This window comes from Eublepharis macularius, chromosome 3, assembly GCF_028583425.1.
Source record: "Eublepharis macularius isolate TG4126 chromosome 3, MPM_Emac_v1.0, whole genome shotgun sequence".
NCBI lineage: Eukaryota > Metazoa > Chordata > Lepidosauria > Squamata > Eublepharidae > Eublepharis > Eublepharis macularius.
In genome coordinates, this window is record NC_072792.1 from 25,696,606 (window position 1) to 25,716,904 (window position 20,299).

Below are 20,299 nucleotides of genomic sequence, written 5' to 3' on the forward strand. Positions count from 1 at the left end.
GTAAGTTATAAAAACAGATTATAGATATAGTGTGGAATGAAAAATCAGCACAAATGTACAAATGACTTACAACTTTACTCCACAGAGTTGCTTTTCCTCACTTGGAGGTTACAAGTTGAACCTGAGACTACATTGACACACACAAAAACTGATGGGAGAAAATAATTCCTTTTCCCCCAGACAGAGCTCCTCTGATAGGCTTCTGCTCAGGTTCCAGGCTGCTCTATTAGCTTTTTGTACTGGCCTCAGAACCAAAACAAAACAGATTTTCCTGGGCCTTTCAAAAAGGGTGCTTATTTACTTCATTTAAAACAAGAATCCTACCATACCCTGACCCCCAGATCCCAACTGAACCCCAAAGAAAAATCTGACTCAGCTTATGCCTTTATCCAAGGACACAATCTCCCTATCCTTATCGATGCTTCCCCTTTAAAGGTGAGGTGGCCCACCCCCATCCCATGCAGTGGAGCTCCAAGGGCTCTAATTGGCTGGCCAGTCTCTGGGGCTTGCTTCAGAGCAGAATCCCCAGGATTGGTTCAGAGCCTTGGAAATAGGTGGAACTTTGGGGATGAATGCCACAGATGCCTTACACAGAGTTTGGATGAACAAAACAGCAGCCAATGGAAACCTGAATAGAAGAGAGAAGTTCACCCACTGTCGACAATGGTTGTCATGGATATGGATAGAATGATAGGGGAACAATTGCTGGCTATGACAAAGAAAGTTGTTCAAGACACCTATGTACACAGAAATAGGCTAGCCTGGCCCCATAACTAGACAGGCCACAAAGAGTCTAGAGGATTAGAATAAAACAACCTTGGAGAGGGGCATGAACAATAGAGTTACAGTTATATTGCCCTGTGTAGATTAGAAGAGCCATCTAACTTATACTAATGCATACAATGTACCAAGGCCCAGGTGTAGGGAGTATCTGAGAATGGCAGATATGTCTAACTTCATAGAGGCTGGCAACATTATTCGAGGATAGTTACATTGATGTAGGAGAAATTAGTAATCACTAATTCTACATTGACTTTGTTGATATAAAAAGTAGTAAGAAGGAACTAGCTATTGCCAGGATTTTTTTCAGCTAGAACATGGTGGAACAGCATTCTGGCACCTCTCCAAAGTCGTCATGTGTCAGGTGGCCCTGCCCATTTCCTCTGATGCAGCCCAAGACTTCCCAGCCAGCCAACTGAAGCCAGGGGTCTAAAAATTAAAGAGCCTCTTCCCCCTCAGCTTGCAAGCTGCAGAGAAAGGGGCCCTTTGCAATCCCATGCAGGCATGCTTCAGTTGGCTCGCAGGGAAGTCCCCACTGGGGGTGTGCAATTGGTTTCCAATTCCCCCCTCCCAGCTGAAGCTAGGGAAGCCCCAAATGGGCTTTAAACTTCAGCTGAGAGGAGGGGGATTCCCCACCCAACTGAAGCCTGGGAAACTCCAGCCACTTATTTAACCTGATAGAAGGGGGGAGGAGAGAACCCCCTTTGCGGGAGGGGGGAGAGGGAAGCTTTGAAAGCTCAAAGCTGCTCTTTTCAGAAGCGCAGCTTTAAGCTTTCAAAACTTCTTGCCAGCTTTTTCAATGTCAGCTTTTTCACTCCTTCAGCGTTCTAGGCTGCCCGGGGAGACAGCTAGCTGAGCCCGTGGTGGAGGGCCTGGCTTCCAGGTAAGGGGAGGGCACACAAGCAGGCCCAAATCATGGGAGCGCTCCCGGAAGTGACATCATCATGCGGTTCTGGGAGCATGCAAGCATGCACAAAGCGCTCGCACATGTAGTGACAAGGGCACCACCTCCTCCTGGGAGCTGCCCCGGGTGAGAGTTCCCCCACCTCTTTCCACAGAAAAAAAGCCCTGGCTATTGTTACATGTTTCAAGAAGATGTTTCAAATATGGATAATCTTGTTTAGTGTATGAAATCATAAAGAAAACAAATTAGCCAAGAATTTGAGTCTGTTGCCCTGCTATTGTTAAGAAAAGGTTCTGAAACCCTGTACATATGGCAAGCTAAACTAAACACAAGCTTCCTTTTTAGAGAGACTCCTTGCCTGTGACCTTTGTATCTTTGGGTAAGATGTTTTTTTGGACTCAAGTAATTGCTCTCCTTTAATGATCCATGTAGTTATAATGGATGGTATGATTTTCCATTGACTGAGTTGATATCAACAATGTTGAATAATTATTTTGTAATAATAAAGGCTTAAAATGGAAGCAGAGACTCCATAACTGTATTGTTTGAGTACAATGCCCAGTAACGAACCGTTATCTGTGGTGTACCTCTAGCCTAGAGGTAAATGATTTGATATAGGAAAGCTAACTAGACCCTCAGGGCTTCTTAAGGACATGCCTATAACTGAACCAGGCCTGACCAGAATTGTTCAGAACACATTCTTGTTTAAAACAATCTTTCCAGGTTTTTCAGGGTGTTTAAAACAATGTAATCGGAATGGCTATACACTTCTTATTGAAAGCAAAATATTTATGGGATGGTGACTTTTGGTCACATGATTAGAGACCACTGCATGAACGAGTCATTTTTATTGAAAAGCACACACCCAGGCGTACTGTTAATATTGCACTTTTTGCATCGTGTCATTTCGCCTTGGGGCAGGACATTGCAAAAATCTTGAAAATTTACTCTGAACTCTTAAAGTCAACAGAAAGTATGAATCAATGGAGGATAGCCTTCAATGATTTTTGCGCTGTGTGAGTCTTTACATGTTTTAGAAAAGGTTATGCCTTCATGGAGGGCTAGACTTGGGTGTTAGGCAAGCAAGTGTGTTGGATGGCCAAGGATCTAATTGCAAACACCCTTCTGGAAGCCAAACCCCCAAAATCAAAGTTACTGCATTTCGTTTGGTATATCACCACTGCTGTTGAGTCAATTTCAGTTCCATAATATGCAAGCTCCACAATATGCCCCTCTTGGATACACATCTTAACATGGTGAGGGGGTTTGAGTGTGTTGATCAAGAGTCTTAAACTTCTGGCAGAGTTACTCAAGGTGGAACGGTCAACGCTAAGACATCAGGCAAAGATGCATCTGTCCCCTCCAGGAATCAACAGTCACATCAGCAGAAGATAATTAACAGTTCCACTGATAATGGGGGCAGAAGAATCTTTGAAAGATAGCTACTGGGAAGCAGTGGTTTAGAAAGTGACACTGGCAGACAACAACACTGATACTTCATTTCAACTAACCCTCGTTAGTACTGCCTAGAAGAAGGCAATGGAAAATCACTTCTGCTAAACTCTTACCTTGAAAATCCTATGATCAGTTACTCATAGAATTTTGTGAAGTCTATATAATTTGTTCATTGCAAATACCTGCTTCAGGTAATTGAATAGACAATTGGATACAGGGACATCACTGGACAGCCAATACAGGAATCAAATAGATTACACAATCAAAAGGAGAAGATGAAGAAGCTGTGTTCTCTCTGCTCAAACGAGACCAGGAGCTGATTGTGGAACAGATCACCAACTATTAATATCAAAAATTAGAATAAAGCTGAAGAGAAATACTAAAAGAATTATAGTGCCAAAATCTAATCTAAAAAAACATTCCTGAAGAATTTAAAGATCACAAAAAGAATAGATTGGCATTAGTAAATGCAATTAATCATGAACCAAAGAACTGCAGGCTGAAACCAGGGACATTATTAAGGAAGAATGTGCAAAGACTATTCTTGTAGCCAAAAGAAAGGAGAAGCCTAAATGGATGGATAATGAAACTCTTAAAATTGATAAAGATGGATGAGAAGAAAAAGCAAAAAGTGACAGAAATAGTATCAGAATTCTAAATGAAGCTTGTCAGTGATTTGAATGCAGAGACAAAGAAATCATAATAAACAGTGCAAAGAAATAGAAGAGAACGAAAAAAATGAAGAGCAAGAGACCCTATTCCACAAGATCAAAGGGAAACTTAAACCATTGCTAGTAATGCTGAAAGATCAACACAGAAATACAGTATCTGATCACTGCAAAGCACAGAAAAGATGGAACCAGTACACTGATGAATTATACAGAAGGGATGAAAGGATGAAAGGATGAAAGATTCCTTCAGAAAGGAATTTAGGACGGTCATTTGCTTTGTTCCAAATTACATCATGTATTGTATTTTGCCCAAGGAGAGGTTGAAAGGTTGAAAGGTAGTTGCCCAGTTTGAGGTGCCTGTATGTTTTAATAGTTGGAGGACATTGACTAATCGTGCTGCAGTTTGGTGCAAAGCAATATCTGGGTAGTTAAAGCCGCCATTTGTAATTCTCATTCGTAGGATGTTAAAGGCGATTCTGGGGCTTCTATTTTGCCACAAAAATTTATTTAATATCCCTTGCCATTTGATCATTTGCTGGCGTGGGATTATAATAGGAATGGCTCTGAAAAGGTACACTCGTTTTGGGAGAATAAACGATTTAATCAGGTGGAACCTATCATACCCTGAGAATCCCATCTTATTCCAATCAGTAATTTTTATCTCTATATTCTTCATTACCTTAGTTGCATTGTATTTATCTTTGGCCTGTGAACATCAGCAGTGAAAGCCCTTTCCTCCAGAAATCTTTAACTCATAGGCGTTTTCCAGTGCAATCTTCAGGACAGTTCCTTGGAATGTAAGCCCCAATGAAAAGACTTTTGTTTGGGATTGCTCTTTTTATATTTGATATTAAAAGTAAACTGGACTCTGTTTGACTGCTGTTAACACAAGAAGAGACAAAAGCAGAAAGCCATTTCTAAATTAAATGCACATCCTAGGCAATATTGGTTTCACAAAATATGGGAATGCAGAGGGGGGGAAAACTCTAGGTGCCAAAAACCTCCCAAACCACATAGGTCTGTGGCCTGGAACATTAATTTGGTTTCCTAGCATGGGGTGTGGTACTCTTTTTGGAATACTGGTATCTTTAATATCTCTGCTTGAAAACTTCACTATCCTCACTTTTTCCTCAGAACTCATACATAAACTTGAAACATAGTGTTTCTCTCAAAGCAGTATTCTCTAAAACTAGATGTCGCCAAAGTTAGCGCTCTATTGAACAATCGGGGATTCTCATACATTTGCCAAAGGCCTTGTCCTGTTTACAGGGACTTGATTCTTGTATTAATACAAGAATTCTTGTTCAGCTGGCAAGTCCGCCTCATGTGTCTGTTGTCACACTCTGCGTTTTCCTATTCCTTACAAAATGTTGGCTGATGTGGAAAAGGGATTTGGAAAATACATGACACATTATCATCATGATATATAAGTGAGCCCACATTATGGAGAACTTGACACAGGGATGCCATTTTCAGTGGCAGTACTGTGCACTACATATAATTATGCCCAGTGTGCACCTTCCATTCCCAGCTTTCAGTTTTTCTAGTATATTCACTGTACTTATTTATCAGTTCTTTTAAAATGTCTATATTACCTTTCCTCCCTACAAAAGGTCCCATCTTTCACTGGTGAGAAGGAAGATGCACCACTCATGGGAGTAGCGGGGGACATGGCATTGGTTGTAATATAATCTAGATGTTCTCTTTGGGAGGAGCTGCATTTCCAATTAACAAAGCAAGTGAGAAGCTGAACAACGCAAAGGAGAGGAATATTCCTATTTGACCAAAAGAAGTAGATGCTCTTCATCACTGTGTGATTTTTTTTTTTTGGAGTTGTGCTGTGGCATTATGCAGATTCCCCCTCCCATCACCTTCCTTTTCTTATTAACATTTTGAATATCGAGCTTTTGCAATACTTTGGCAGAGGGGGAAAATGCATTTGTAAGATACTGATTGCGTGCAGCCAAGTTTCTGATTTTTTGAAATTTGTCCTTCACTTCAGGGGCTTTTCATCCTCTATCAAGCACTCATTCTGAGATACAAAGTTGGGAGGGGGGCAAAGTGTGTGGGGGGAAGGAATAATAATAATAAAAAAGTCCTCACCAAACAAAAACAGTATTTTCAGAATTCCACTCTGCTGCTTTCAGACTGTTTCCATCAACCCTCTTATTCATTTTGATTTATTTCCATCCATAAGCAGGCTCACGCTTTTCTATGCTTTTATTGTTCTTGGAGAATAGGCCTTCTATTGGAGAAACATAATGTCTCTGCGACCACTACTATGCTCAATGCAGATCTTCATTAATCTGCAACCACAGTACAGGGCTTTTAGCAACAAGCACTTTTGATGGGAATTGAATTTGATACTGCATTATGGTCGGAGGGGCTCCTCACAATAGGCTGTGTTCTTTTCTGTGTCTGTGCACAATCAGAGAGACCCAATTAAATAATTTGGTGCAATAATGGAGAACAAAAGCGGACGAGGGGCTTAAAGTGAGGGCTGGAGCATTTGTAGTCTCCTCGTTCTGTATCATGTTAATTAATTTGCCTTGGAAAAAAAAACCCAAAGAAAGAACATAATGTGAAACTGCCTAGCTCATCTATAACATGGAGGCACTTTAAATGCAGATACCATACCAAATCAAATGCTGAACAAAAGGACATTCTCAGCATTTCCATAGCGGAGGTGGGGGAGGAACAAAAAATATAGTAATGCTAATGTGGTCATTGGCCATCCGTGTTGTAAACAAGGGTAAGTGTGGCATAATCTCAAAAAGAATCATGTCATCTTTCAACCTTAGCGATAACTATGTTGCAAAGCACTTTCTAGAAAATCTTGATTCTTTCGTTGGCACTATTTAGGAATAGGTGGGTTTTATGGTTTCATTCCTGATAATACAGGCACTACCTATCCCCCTGTGGTTTAAGAGGTATGAGGACTTATGGTATACAAAAGTGAGGAACTAGGGGTCTCCAAACCTGATGTGGTTGTTAGCATTTTGCAATTTTGAGAATGGTGAGTAGGCCTCACCACCAAAAGGCCACCACAGGAGGCAGGACCACTCACAAAATGGCTGCCAAGGGGAGCAATTACAAAAAGCTGGGAGGGCCTAAGTCAAGTAGGGAATGATAATGGAGCATCTGTTTCTCAACGGGTGCTTCTTGCACACCCAAAGGTGATGTCTCCTAGGGTTTTCTGAAGCACCTCCTCCTGCTCCAATGCAGTGAAAAAAAGCTGGGATCAACTCTGAGGTTCAGGGAAGAGGTGTTTTGGGGAAGAAACAAGGGAACACCGGGAAACACATTGGTGTGTACTAAGTTAGGGATTGCGGTTGTAGAGTATCCATAATCTGTGACAGTCACTCATCACTTGGATTATCCGATTATACAGAGAGTTCTGTGGCATTGCTGGCCACTGAAATGAGTGTGTGGCATTCACATGTAAACTTTGCATATGGCTAGCAGCTTTCATATGATGACCTCAAAGCATAGGAACATGCAAAACTGCCTTATACTGAGATCATTGGTTCATCAAGCTCCATGTTGTCTACTGCCATTGGCAGCAGCTCTCCAGGTTCTCAGGAAGTGCTCTTTCATCACCTGACCCTTTTCAACTGGGAGATGCCAGGGGATTGTGTCTGGGACCTTCAGCATGAAAAGCAGATGCTCTTCCACAGAGCCAAGTAGATGATTCAGTTTGGTGTCTTCTAGTAATGAATTCCTTTATATCTTATCATGACAACAAGAAAGCATTAGCATAGACAAAGATCATTAGAAAAAGATCTCAAACTCAAGAACAGAAGCTTTGCAGCACAACATTTCCGTATGTGGGAGACTAACAACAGGTTTAATAATAAGCACAGAGTTCAGTTTAGGACACGGGACTGAGCTTCCTAAGAATCTCAGCTTTTATTTAAGAGAAAACTACAAGTGTCTAGTCCTGATGATTATGAGAAATGATAGACTTGCAGATTCATGGGCAGTGCCAGTGGTTGATGGGCAGATGTCTTCAGCACCCATATGCTTTTATTAATAAATTATGCAAAATAGTAATGTGGAAAAATTATGTAAAATTTTAAAAATACAAATATTCTTAATTTGCATCATTTATGAAGGTTTCCATTTTTTAAAAAAAAATAGAGTAGAGCACAGACATTTGGTAGGTAAAGCCAACAGGCCTTCCCAAAAGAAGTATTAGGGGTGCGTAAAATGAAGAGAAAAAAAAGAGAGCCAGAAATGCACCTGGAAATCACTGTTTCATTTAGTTAAAGCAGCTTCTGAAATGGTAAACCAAATCCCAGAAACCAAATTGTAACTACTCCCTCCTACCAAAAAGGTTGTGTATTTCGTTTCATTTTGCTTCTTACTTTGCAATGGCAGCAGCAGGCAGGCACTGGGACTGCCCAGCAACATCTTGTTTTCTTTAATGGTATCCTCCAATGGGCTCCCAAGGAGAGAGAGCCTTTACATTATTGATTAACTCTGTTGGCAGGAAAGAGGAGTGTGTGCTTTGCACATGAGAGCATCTTTTTTTTCCCTGTTGCTTCCTGAGCATTGGCATTGTCTCCCTGCCAATTGGGTCCTTGCAAAGGGAGAACTCTCCCCACCTATTAGCTTTGGAAATTTGGAAGGGAGACTTCAATCTGTGATTCTAAAGACTCTTCCTTGGGAGTAAGTACTATTAAATAATATGGGACTTGCATCTGAGTAGACCTATATAGAAGGGGTGTGTGTGCATCTTGGTTTGTTTTTCAACACTACCTAGGCACTGTTCTGTCTCCTGCACCCCCATCAGGGCACCTGGACAGTTGGTTGTTGTGAGGAAAAGTGCTGCTAGGGGTGGGGGAATGCAAGTGTGGCTGTTCAATCAGTCAAACTTGATAAAAGCCCTGGAAGACTTCAATCATAGGGTGCAATTCTAAAGACACTTCCCTGGAAGTAAGCAGGGAATTCCCATGAATAACATGGGAATTCCATCTGAGCAGACCTCTTTAGGATTGCTTCTCCATCCTGTGAGCCATTCAACTACTCTGTCCTTTGAAAAACAATCCTGCCTTCCCACAACAAAAGGAAACCTTATGGAAAAAACACAGGTCTTTTTAGGCGGGGTGGGGTGGGGGGTTCAGACAATCAAGCTGCCTGCCTGCACTTGGGTGATGGAGATTGGCAGCAATTAATGCAAGAACACACCCTCATTGTGGGAATACAACACACAAGGAAACAGAGGACTGACAGGCAATAGCAGAATGTAAAGGTAATAATTTATCGGTGTCAGGGCTTGTTGCTGCCGCTGCTGGGCAGGGCCCCAGCTGAGCCGGCCCTGATGTCAGAGGGGCACCAGGGATACTGAAGGACCCTGCTCTGTGGAAGGAGGGGCAGTATACATCACCCAGACTCCCTCTCAGTCCACTCGCTGGCCTGCTCACCCTCTGCATCCTCCATCATCTCCTTCTCCCAGAACTCTCCTCCAAGCCTCCACTCACACTGCTCTGCTCTCACTCCACACCATCACTCCTTACTCACACCCACCACCTCAGAGCTCTTCCTAGCCACCTTATATAGGGTTTCCTTTCCCCGCCCCACCCTCCTTCTAGGCTTGTTCCCTCTCCTGACTTGGCCCAGCTGTGCCTTCCCTCAGGTGTTTCCCTCCTACCACTAATCCCTTCTTGGCTTCCTTGCCTGGCTGGCAGGGTGGGGTTGAATGTGAGCCATCCCCAGCTGAGGTCTCCTTGGCCTTGCTCATGAGGAGCTGCCCCAGCCGGCTTCTGTGCTGCCGAGCATGCCTGGCCTTGCTCACGAGGAGCTGCCCCAGCTGGCTTCTGTGCTGCTGAGCATGCCTGGCCTTGCTTGCGAGGAGCTGCCCTGGCCAGCTTCTGGGCTGCCTGCTCATTGATGCCGGGCGGGGCTACCCATCTCCTCCCCCAGAATGCCTGTGGCAGCTCCACCTGGAGGGGCTTGGCTCCTAGCACCTCCTGAGCCAGGCTGCTGTCCTCTAGCTAGGGTGTGGATCTGGGCTGTAGTGGCTGCTTCTCGTCCTTGGCAGGTAAGGACCCTGTTTGGGCTGTTGCTGGGTCCCTGTTCCCGCTGCCTTGGCCCTTCGCCTCTGTCCTACTTAGCCCCCTCTCTTCCCCTTGGAGGGTGGGACTGGCTGGTCTCCTCCTGCTCCCCCCAGCCCTCTGAGGCTTGGGCCTTTTGCCTCTTCCCCCTGGAGTGGGCAGGTTCTGGACCTGGTTGCTGGCTGGGCCACTGCCTTCCGGTTGCCTCCCACTGCTTCCTCCTGGCAAGTCTGGGGGCTGGGACCCAGACCCTGGACAATTGGCACTGTAGAAGAAGGAAAAGTGAATGTAAAGCAGGACTGTTTTTAATGACGCCACCCCCCCTTTCCCAGCCAGTTTCCTGCCAAAGTGTGCACCTGCCGACACTCACCTTCTTCAGGGTCCATTGTTACAGGGGTGTGTAGTGTAACTGAAGAAAAACTCGGCGAATTGATCCAAATGGATTAGATTAACGGTACATAGTTACTTTGGAAACCCCCCCCCCATTTTTTTTCAGTGCACACCTCTAATAAGCATTCCTAATACACTAATATACAGAGCAGAAGGATGGCCAGTTTTCATGTTCTTATACTAGGAAAACTATATCAAAGTATTATTCTATTTATATTTATACTTATAGGTTGGTTGCTATTCCATCAAAAAGTTCCTCAAAGCAAGTCTTTCAGTAGAATAAGTAAAATATTCTGGGTATCTTAGTTTCTCAGAATGAGGGATCTAGTTTCTTTATTAAGTTTAATAGCATGTTCCCCAGAGTTTGGGCTGGATCCAGCTCAAGGTAAATTTGGTCTTGAATTCCAAGTCCAACCATGGTCAGCCTTTAGGATGTTTCCCAAGCATTCATCCGAAAGTTTACCCCCAGTGTCTGATAATGAGACATAAAGCATCTAAATATGGAGGCTAAAATTCTAAAGTTAATGTGCCAGCCTAGCTTATTGTGGGCGATTCAGGTTCCAATCCCTGTTGAGTCTTGACATTCACTTCAACCAGTCTAATCTGCTGGATAAAGTATGATAAGGATATATTGCAACCTTCCCAGAGCCCTTGAGATAAAGCAGGAAAGAAATCTAAAAAGCCTCAGAGAAATTTCGCTTTACAGCACAATGTCCAGGAGAAGATATGGCTGTTGTTTCATGTTCCCTGTTTCCACTTCTTAAAGGCACAAATGTAGTCTTTTTTTTTGCCTGCTTAGGGTCATGATAGGTATTAACAGGGCTTTTTTTCTGGGTAAAGAGGTGGTGGAACTCAGGACTGCACAATGACCTCACTTTGGGTCAGCTGGAACAAGGGGGGAGTTTTTTAAAGTTTAAATCGCCCTTGGCAAAAATGGTCACATGGCCGGTGGCCCTGCCCCCTGATCTCCAGACAGAGGGTAATCTAAACTCCCCTCTGTCTGGAGATCAGGGGGCATGCCCACTGGCCATGTGCCCATTTTCAAGAGGTGCCAGAACTCCACTCCACTGCGTTCCAGCTGAAAAAAAGCCCTGGGTATTAATAACCAGAGAGGATAAATAAGGTTCTCATTACTGTTGCCCACAAAGTAGTATTTTACCTATATTATGAAGGAACAATTTACCTAAAGGTTATGAATCTTATTTCACAGCATGTTAATAAAGCATCTATGACAGAGTGAAACATATCATCCACAAATTACCACTTGGGCATTATCTGGGAAAGTTGGCCAATTATATGTTTTTGAACAGAAGATGTTATTTAGTCTTCAAAGAGAATTTCCTCCCTTTCCCGCCCCACTCAGAGAAAAAAAGGGCAGCCTTTTTTGTTACTGAGTTTTGCAGTAACTGACGCGACGTATTCCTATGTTACACCTTTCCACTGTCTTTATCATATGTACCCTAAAGGATTGTGAACTCACTTCACATCAAGAGATATTACATACATTTATTGCTGAGGCTTCAGGCTTTCTGGTAGAGAGGTCCATTTCCATCAGGACATTTTTTCCTTAAAAGCCATCTCATTCTAAATGTAATACACTTTGACATGGAATTAAACCTGGGTAGTTGGGACTGATAGGTAACTCTGATACACAGAGATAAGAAAAGTATGAGAGTAGTGCACAACCTGGATTTTGGGTATTAAATTGAATGTTGCTTGATTCTCTAGGGATAAATAGAGGGGGGGTCACATGCTCCTTGTATCGCTTTAGTAACATGCCATGAAACATCTTGCATTGGCAGTTGGAATGGCACTCAGTTCAGTTTAAGGTTGGAAGTGCCAGGACGGACTGTTTGAGACTGGACCCACCTGTCCTGATATCGATGAGTGGGTGCAGTCAGGTGGCCAGCTGAGAAACCCACAAAAGCATCGTGGAATTCAGCCTGGGAGGGTAATCAGTTGACCTGAAGGAGCATCATATTCGTAGACTGGAGAGTGTGAGTGTGGATAAAAGATCTAAGAGGTGAAATTGCTCTGGGAAAGGTGTCTTATGCTGCTGGATTTTTGAACAGAGAGGGAGATGTAGTCATCCTGAGGTCCTTTTCTATACAACTTCCAGATAAGATTGTCAGACTTTAGCCTGGTTCTTACGTTACTGAACAAGTAATAAGAGAATCATGCTAGGGCTCTTTTCTGAGCTACCTCTGATTCTGTTTTAGATGTGGAAGCAGCCAGGAGGAGGTTGGAGGAGGAGGATTAGAGAGAGAGAGAGAGATGAGGCAGACTTCTGAGGTAACTGCCCTCTGGACTTAATGGCTATCCAAGTCCAGCACTCTGGCTTCTTCTTTTGTTTGTTAAACCCCCCTCAGCCACCCACAATCAGTAAAAGGGGAGACACAAGCTTTATCTAACTGGTTGGTAGTGTGAAATATTTCTGTTCCCTAAAGGTTTTATCTTTGTGACCATACAAGAGGTAGATATAACCTCTTTCACATAGCTATTTTGACTTGACAGACAAGGCATATATGGGAGTGAACAATAATAATTTATTTAGAGAAAATGAGGTGTAACACAGTAAAGGTTTAGTGTGGAATCATCTGTATGAAATATACAACTGGCTCTCGGCTGCACTTCCCAGAGTTGATATGTTTTCCCTAGGGTTGTCAGGCCCCTTATGCTCCTGGTAGGAGGAAGGGAACCTGGCATTTACCTTCTTTTCCCTCTTCATGTGTGTGCCTGTTTGAGGCCCAAATTGGCCCCATGTGAAGCAGGAGCACTAGTCACAATGCAGTGTGATGATGTCACTCCCAGGAATGATGTCATAGTGCTGCCCCAAGAGTGTGCCCTGGAGGACTGTTCCCCTACATTTCCTCCCTCTAACTGTCCAGATGAGTGGTAAGGGGTGGTGGAAGGTGGGAGCGGGGGATTTCCTGCCCCTAGCCGGGGAATGGCAACCCTAGTTTTCCCTACTGTGACTTAACGCATTGAGATGCATCTTAGTTAACCAAACTCAAACTCTGACAGGAGATTTGATTCCTATTTCTCCAGAGAGGTCTCACCACCTTCAAAGTTCAGCTCTAACCTTTTTAGAACAGCTTGCAGGCCTACACTCAGGTTCCAGGCTGTTCTTTTACCTCACAGAGATCCTAGTCATAGAGCCGGTATGAAGAAAGTTAGATCAGACAGGCTGTTCAGGGGGTACTTGTTTACTTCCTTGAAACATTTCCTTCCCTAACCTGACCCAAAATCCTAATTAAAATACAAAATAAAAAGCCTAACTAAGCTGCAGTTCCCCTGCCTGAGGGGAAAAGTATTTCTCTTCCCAGCTTAAGCTGAGGCTGAATCACCACCACCCCTCCAGTTGAATTCCATGGGCTCTGATGGGTTGACAATCACTCAGATTTGCATGAGGTCTCTATCACAAGGATTGGTTCATAGCCCTAGAGGATAAGTGGGACTTTGTGGATGATTGACACGAAGTGTTGTGGGCCATAGCTTGGGTAGTTCAGGGCATCCCACATTATTCCTGTGGTGTGACAAGGAGCATCACAGCAGTTGCTCTCTGCTGCTGGAAGAATGTAAAAGCCCACCCTTAATGGGAAAGAGTCAAAAATGATTTCTTTGTTCAGTTTTCTGCAGTAACAAGAATGTAAGAACTGCCTTGCTGGATTCAACCAAGGGTCAATCAGGTACAATATCCTAATTCTAACAGCAACTCAACAGATGTCTCTGGGTGGTCAGAACAAGAAGGTGAACTCTATTCCCTGTTATTTATACATGACTTCCAGCATTTAGAGATATACAGCCTCTTCACATGGAGGATCAATTTGGTTACTATCACTAATAGCGATTGATAAACCTATCATCTGAGGCTTGGATCCTATTCTCCTTTTCTGTTTACTCAAGGTGCTTCTGCCCACAGAACAGGAGAAGGGCAATTTCTGGAGATCCTCCGCTCCCATTGCAGACCCTCACTTTGTCCCCTATGCTGCTCCTGGGGTGTGTTTGCAATGACCACTGGGGATACTATACTGGGGGGACACAGCAGGCTGCAGTGGGAGGGGAGACCACGAAAGCCCCCCTTCATCTAGTGGAGATCTATTCACACTAGATAGGACTTACCCCTATGAATTTGCTTAACTTCCCGAATTTTTTGAAAAGCACTATGACATCTAATGATAGTGAATTCTCTAAGTGTTAATTGTTCCTTCTCCAATTCTTTGCAAAGACTGGGGATTGGATCCCCTAGGCCTTTATTTTCCCTTCTTAAGGCTTCAATGATGCATTACTGCTCTAGTTGTGGTTTTTTAAAAACTTTGGTGTGTTTTCCGGCAGCTGCTTTCCTGCCATGCACTTATAAGGATTGCCAGGAGCAACTTGGATAACCCACAAAAAAGAGCAGGAGGAAATGGTTGTACCCCTAAGCTCAGTTGGCACAACACAGTCAGTTTCAATAGGAGTCTTCCCCATTAGATGCTGAGTTGTTGCATTTCTGCCTTTCTCACAGATACTAAATCCACACCCCACATCTTGCAGACATACGTTACTTGTCTGTATTTAAGAAAGAAGTGTGTGTGTGTTTGTGTGTGTGTGTGTGTAGTCAGGCATTCCTTCCCAACCAGTTAATGTGGCCTCACATGTATTCAGCAGCAGTGAAACTAGGCTGCAATGAGAGCGCAGCAATTTCCAGCTAAACTGGAGGATAATTAGAAATGCCCTGTAGCAGGCGAGTCAGTGCTTCCAATTTATTTGCTGTTTATTACCGAGTCCCTGCCCCTTGGGTGTAATGACGATAAAGCAGCACCTGCAGCTTGCGCGAGCTTTGATTTAGTGTGGTGAACGGTGCTCAGAGAGTAGATTAAAGCTGGAATGTGATCAAACCTTATTTGCAATCCGATTATACAAACTGCTCCTTGCACTGACCAGATTGAAGTAATTTCCCTATAGAAACGTTACACTCACTTTGGTGTAAAAATGATTAACATTTGCTGACTGAGGGTCAGCCTTTCACTTCCAGTGTAATTCTTTATCAGGTAACAAGCCTGCCCCCTCCCTCCTTTCTCCACTGCCCCCTCCCACCATTTTGGTCACATTTGTGTACAAGATGGTATTTAACCAACGGCTATCATTCCCGAACTCATTTTTTTTCCTCGAGGCCTTGCTGACGAATGATTATAAGAAATAAGTACTCCAGCATAAGCAGATTAAACTATCCCCCCCCCTTCCCCTCCACTTCCCTCCCGCTTGATTGTTCAGCAGTATTGACATACTTAATGATCTAAAGGAGACGGACTCGAGAATGATGCAATTTCCATATTTTGCTGAAAAGGGCTATTGACGTCTTTATAAACAAGCAGTCTGTATGCACATGGCACATTAACTTCAACATTTGTTATGATTTATGGACAACCACATCAATCACAGAGCTAACTGCGCATCACTTTTAAAAAGGGGCGTGTGTGCTAACTGGTTTTCACTGCTGCTGCAAACCCCTTAGGTTTTCTATTATCCACAGCCCAATGTTGCTTAGGGCCTCCATCACAATCTTACATTTTGCACCGGATCAAGAGCTGTTTCATTGGAGGGACTTCTGTTTCTCAGACAAGGAGCTTCTGCTGCTCCCCTCTTCGCATACTTGTCTGCCAATCAAAGAAAACTTTTTTTTTTGCTTGAAGTGCATTTATCCAGACTGACTCAAATTCCAGCAACAACATGTTCCGCTGTATAAGATTTCAAAGCTTTTTTTCTCCCCTGCAGACATTGGGGTATAGCCCTTTGAAAGCAGAGGATGTCTTGACGTGCACACAAGTATGGCTGAGAAAAGAACATGCAGATGTACTTTTATGGATTTATGATGGAGACAATACGCACAGTCAAAAGTCATTCTGTTGTGGCAGATTCCAAGGTTGGCTCTTTGAGTCTGAGCACTTGAGACTGCGTTTGCATGCTGATTTGCAGGAGTAGTAGTCTATACCCTTTGAAATGGCATATACCCTCAACACTTTTGTTTTCATTCAGAAGAGATAGTTGCGTATTGGCATGTGTGGAGAAGTGTGTCAAAACCTTCACTCACAGTTTAAAAAGTGTCCCGTAGCTGAGAACAGGTAGGAACGGGGAGGGAAAGCCAGGTACTTTCTAAGCTGCATCCCGCCCCGGGCTTTAGTCCGGCAGATGTCATGTGTCCAGAAGACTTTCTGCTAAAAGCTTCCAGGTGTGTATGGGAAGGGGGGACAGAGGTGTAGAGGACTAAAATGCTAGAAAGGTTTCTTCCTGGAACCTCTAGGAAAAGCCTTTCTGACTTGCCCCTTTGACCAGTCCAGGAGGTGGGCAAAGGGAGAGAATAAAACCTCTGGCACAGAAAGGAGGGTAGAGATGGGCACGAACAGGAAAAAAACCGAACATGACGTTCATTGTTTCTTGCCATCCCCGAACAGGGATACATGAACATCGATGGACATGACATGTTCACGAACATGTTTGTAGTTGGAGGTTCGTGGGAGCCAGAATGCCCCCCTTGGGACTTAGCTGAACTTGAGCTGGGGAAAGGAGAGTCCATGGGTCTCCCCCTTTCATGTCATTTTCTTTTCACAGTGGCAAAAACTGGACTGTCTGCTGGAAGCTACTTTGAGGGGTTACAAACTGACCTTCCCAATGTCCAATACCCACCAAATTTGTAGGAGACATAGTCCTCACTGTCCTCTGAAGACCCCCCAAGTTTCAGAGAAATTTCACCCCGGGAAAGGCATGATCCATGGGTCCCTCCCTTTCCTGTCGTTTTCTTTTCACAGTGGAAAAAACTGGACTGTCTGCTGGAAGCTACTTTGAGGGATTACAAGCCAGAAGGAAAGCCAGAAGGAGTTCAGACAGAAATACAGAGGCAAACAAATGATAGAGGACAATTATTGTTGCCTAGGGAATGTTGTCGGTATCCATTAGATGACTAACGATTAAATTTGGGCAATCTCCATACTTCCAAGAGTGCATTTGATCAGGGGCCCCCAATCTCATTGAGCCTGTAAGCACTTCTGGAATTTTGAGGCTGGGAAGTGGGCACCACCACAAAATGGCTGCCAAGAAGGCACGCGTCAATCACAAAGCAGCTGCCATGGGTTACCAGGTTCATTTGCAAAACATTAGGAGGTTCCAAGCCAAGTATCCTCCTACATTGGAGGATGTTGTTTCTGACGGGTGCTTCTTGCAAAAAATAACAGTGACGCATCCTGGCTTCTGAAGTGCCTTCCGCTCTGCTGAGGTAGATGTAAGTCAGGATTGGTTCTTTGTGCTGCAGAAGAGATGCTTTGAGGAAGAAGGAAATCCATGGTGTCTATAGGCTTGTGTTGGAGATCTCTGTAGTAGATGCATTTGAGTTTCCCATTATCCCTTACAATCAGCCCCTGCAGAGCAGCCAGCAATGCTGAAGACACTTGGCCAGGGCTTTTTTTCTGGGAAAAGAGGTGGTGGAACTCAGTGGGTTGCCTTCGGAGAAAATGGTCACATGGCTGGTGGCCCCGCCACCTGATCTCCAGACAGAGGGGAGTTGAGATTGCCCTCCACGCCAGTGGCGCGGTCTCTAGCCACCGCTATGGTTCCCAGGTGCCCACCAGTGGCAACCAAACTCCCAGGGGTTTGCCAGCTTGCCTGCCAACCCGCTAGTGGTCAGCATGAGGTGGCAAGCTCCCGGAGATTGCCCGCCACTGGCAGGCACCTCAGGAATGTGCACTGCGTGCATGCTCCCAACAGGCGCGGTGACGTCACTTCCAGAAGTGATGTTGTCACTGTTAGAAATAACAATGTCTGGTGTACTGCAGCAGCAAGAAGTAAGAAGAGCCTACCATGCAGGGGGCAGCAAGGATCACTTAGTTAGGACAGTGAGAGTAGCACCTCTCTTGTTTGCTGGGGGTCATTTCCTTGTCTTGTCTCCTATTGGGCTAAACAGGGCAATATCCTGCTTCTTCTCTCTCCTGCCACACTTCTTCTCTCTCTCTGCAAGATGTAGTCAGATAGCTAGGATCTATCTCTCCCCCTTTCCCTCAAGTATGTAACTTCCTCAAATAAAGCTTTTGCCTCTCTGACCAGCTCGGCGTTTAATTCCGCAGCGTAGTTTAACACTCGCTCTAACAGGGTAATGGGCCCAGAGGCAATTAACGCAAGCTGAAGTTAAGAGAGAGCAATAAAAGTTCTGCTGTAGCCGCAGGCTAAAGCACAGAGGGCAGACAATAGAGGAAAGATGGCGGACTCCTGGGGAGCACAGCAGGGGTTCCAGATCGACCGACTAGGCGACGGGAGGAACTATGATCTTTGGGCAGAAAGAGTAAAAGCCCATCTTATTCAACTGGACGTCTGGTCTGCAGTAACAGATGAAAAACCGACTGCAGATCCTCAGAAGGAAGCCAAATGGGTCAAGCACGACAATAAGGCAAGATCTATTATCATTAATGCTTTAAGTGATAAACAATTGATAAGAGTTATTCATGAGCCCACTTCTAGACAAATGTGGACGTCTCTTCTAGAAATAAACCATCAAGAATCAATTAAAACTAAAATTTTGCTAATGAGGCAATTGTATCGGATTGAGATGAAGCCTCAGGAAAAACTGAAAGATCATATTGCAAATTTCATGGAATTAACACAGAAATTAAGATCCCTTGGAAAGGAGATCCAGGATGAGGATCTAGCTATAATTTTGCTGTCTAGCCTTCCTCAATCTTATGCAAGCATTGTACATGTTTTGGAAATGAGAGAAAATTTAAGCTTAAACTATGTACTTGCAAGACTGCAAGAGGAAAGTTTTAGCAAACTGGATCATATAAGTGAGCCAAGAGAGCTAGCTTTAAGAGTCAGTTCAAGAAGTGATGTCTCCTGCAGCATCTGCAGAAAGAAAGGACATTTAAAGGAAGACTGTTGGTTTCGTGATTCACAGAGAGTAAGCAACCCGCCACGAGGGATGGGAACAAAAGGCTTTAGGAATGCTAATGCAGCCATTAAGTCACCTAATGCCGATGGTCAAAGGAAAAGCAGATCTGATAAGAATTGTTTAAATCTTGGTAAAAATGATCAAAGCATATGCAAATGGGCAATTGACAGTGCGTGTACTAACCATCTATGCAATCAAGAGAAGTTTTTTAATGAGATGAAAGAAAGCCACGACAAATTGTATACGGCAAATGGAGAGGTTTTAACAGCTCGGGGACAAGGGACCGTATCTGCATGTTGTGCACTACCCAGTGGCCAAACTAGAGAAGTGCAGATCACTGATTGTCTATACGTACCTGAAGTTAAATCTAATTTAATATCGGTTTCTGCGATGGCCAAAAGAGGAATTGAGACTGTATTCAAAGGAGATAAATGTTTTATTAGCAATGAAGGTGAATTAATTGCACAAGGCACATTAGAGGATGGCCTGTATATGCTGGATTGCTCTGAAGGTGCAGTGAATTTAATTGAAAAGTGCACTCACAAGAATTGTACTAGTCTTATCCATAGAAGGCTTGGACATGCTAATATGGATTATATATATCAGCTTGAAAGGCAGAATCTGACTAATGATTTGCAAATGAGAAAATGTCCTGATGCAGAGAAATGTGTTTGCTGTATTCAAGCCAAAGGCACAAGACCTTCTTTCACCAAACAGAGTGAGAAGCAGACGACAAGACCACTGGAGCTGATTCACAGTGATGTCTGTGGACCCATGGGAACAGTAACACCCAGTGGAAGTAAGTACTTTCTGACTTTTACTGATGATTTTTCAAGATTTACTGTGATTTACCTGCTCAAGGAAAAGAGCCAAGTACTGGAAAAATTCAAGATGTACCTAGCAATGGTGCAGAACAGATTCCAGAGAAAACCAATGGCTATCCGCACAGACAATGGAGGCGAGTACGTGGGGAAGGAGATGACAAGCTTCCTAGCAGATGAAGGAATAGAGCATCACCTGACCGTGCCATACACCCCCGAACTCAACGGGATAGCGGAGAGGAAAAATCGTTCTCTCACAGAAATGTGCAGGAGCATGCTGCAAGAAGCACAGCTACCTCAAAAATATT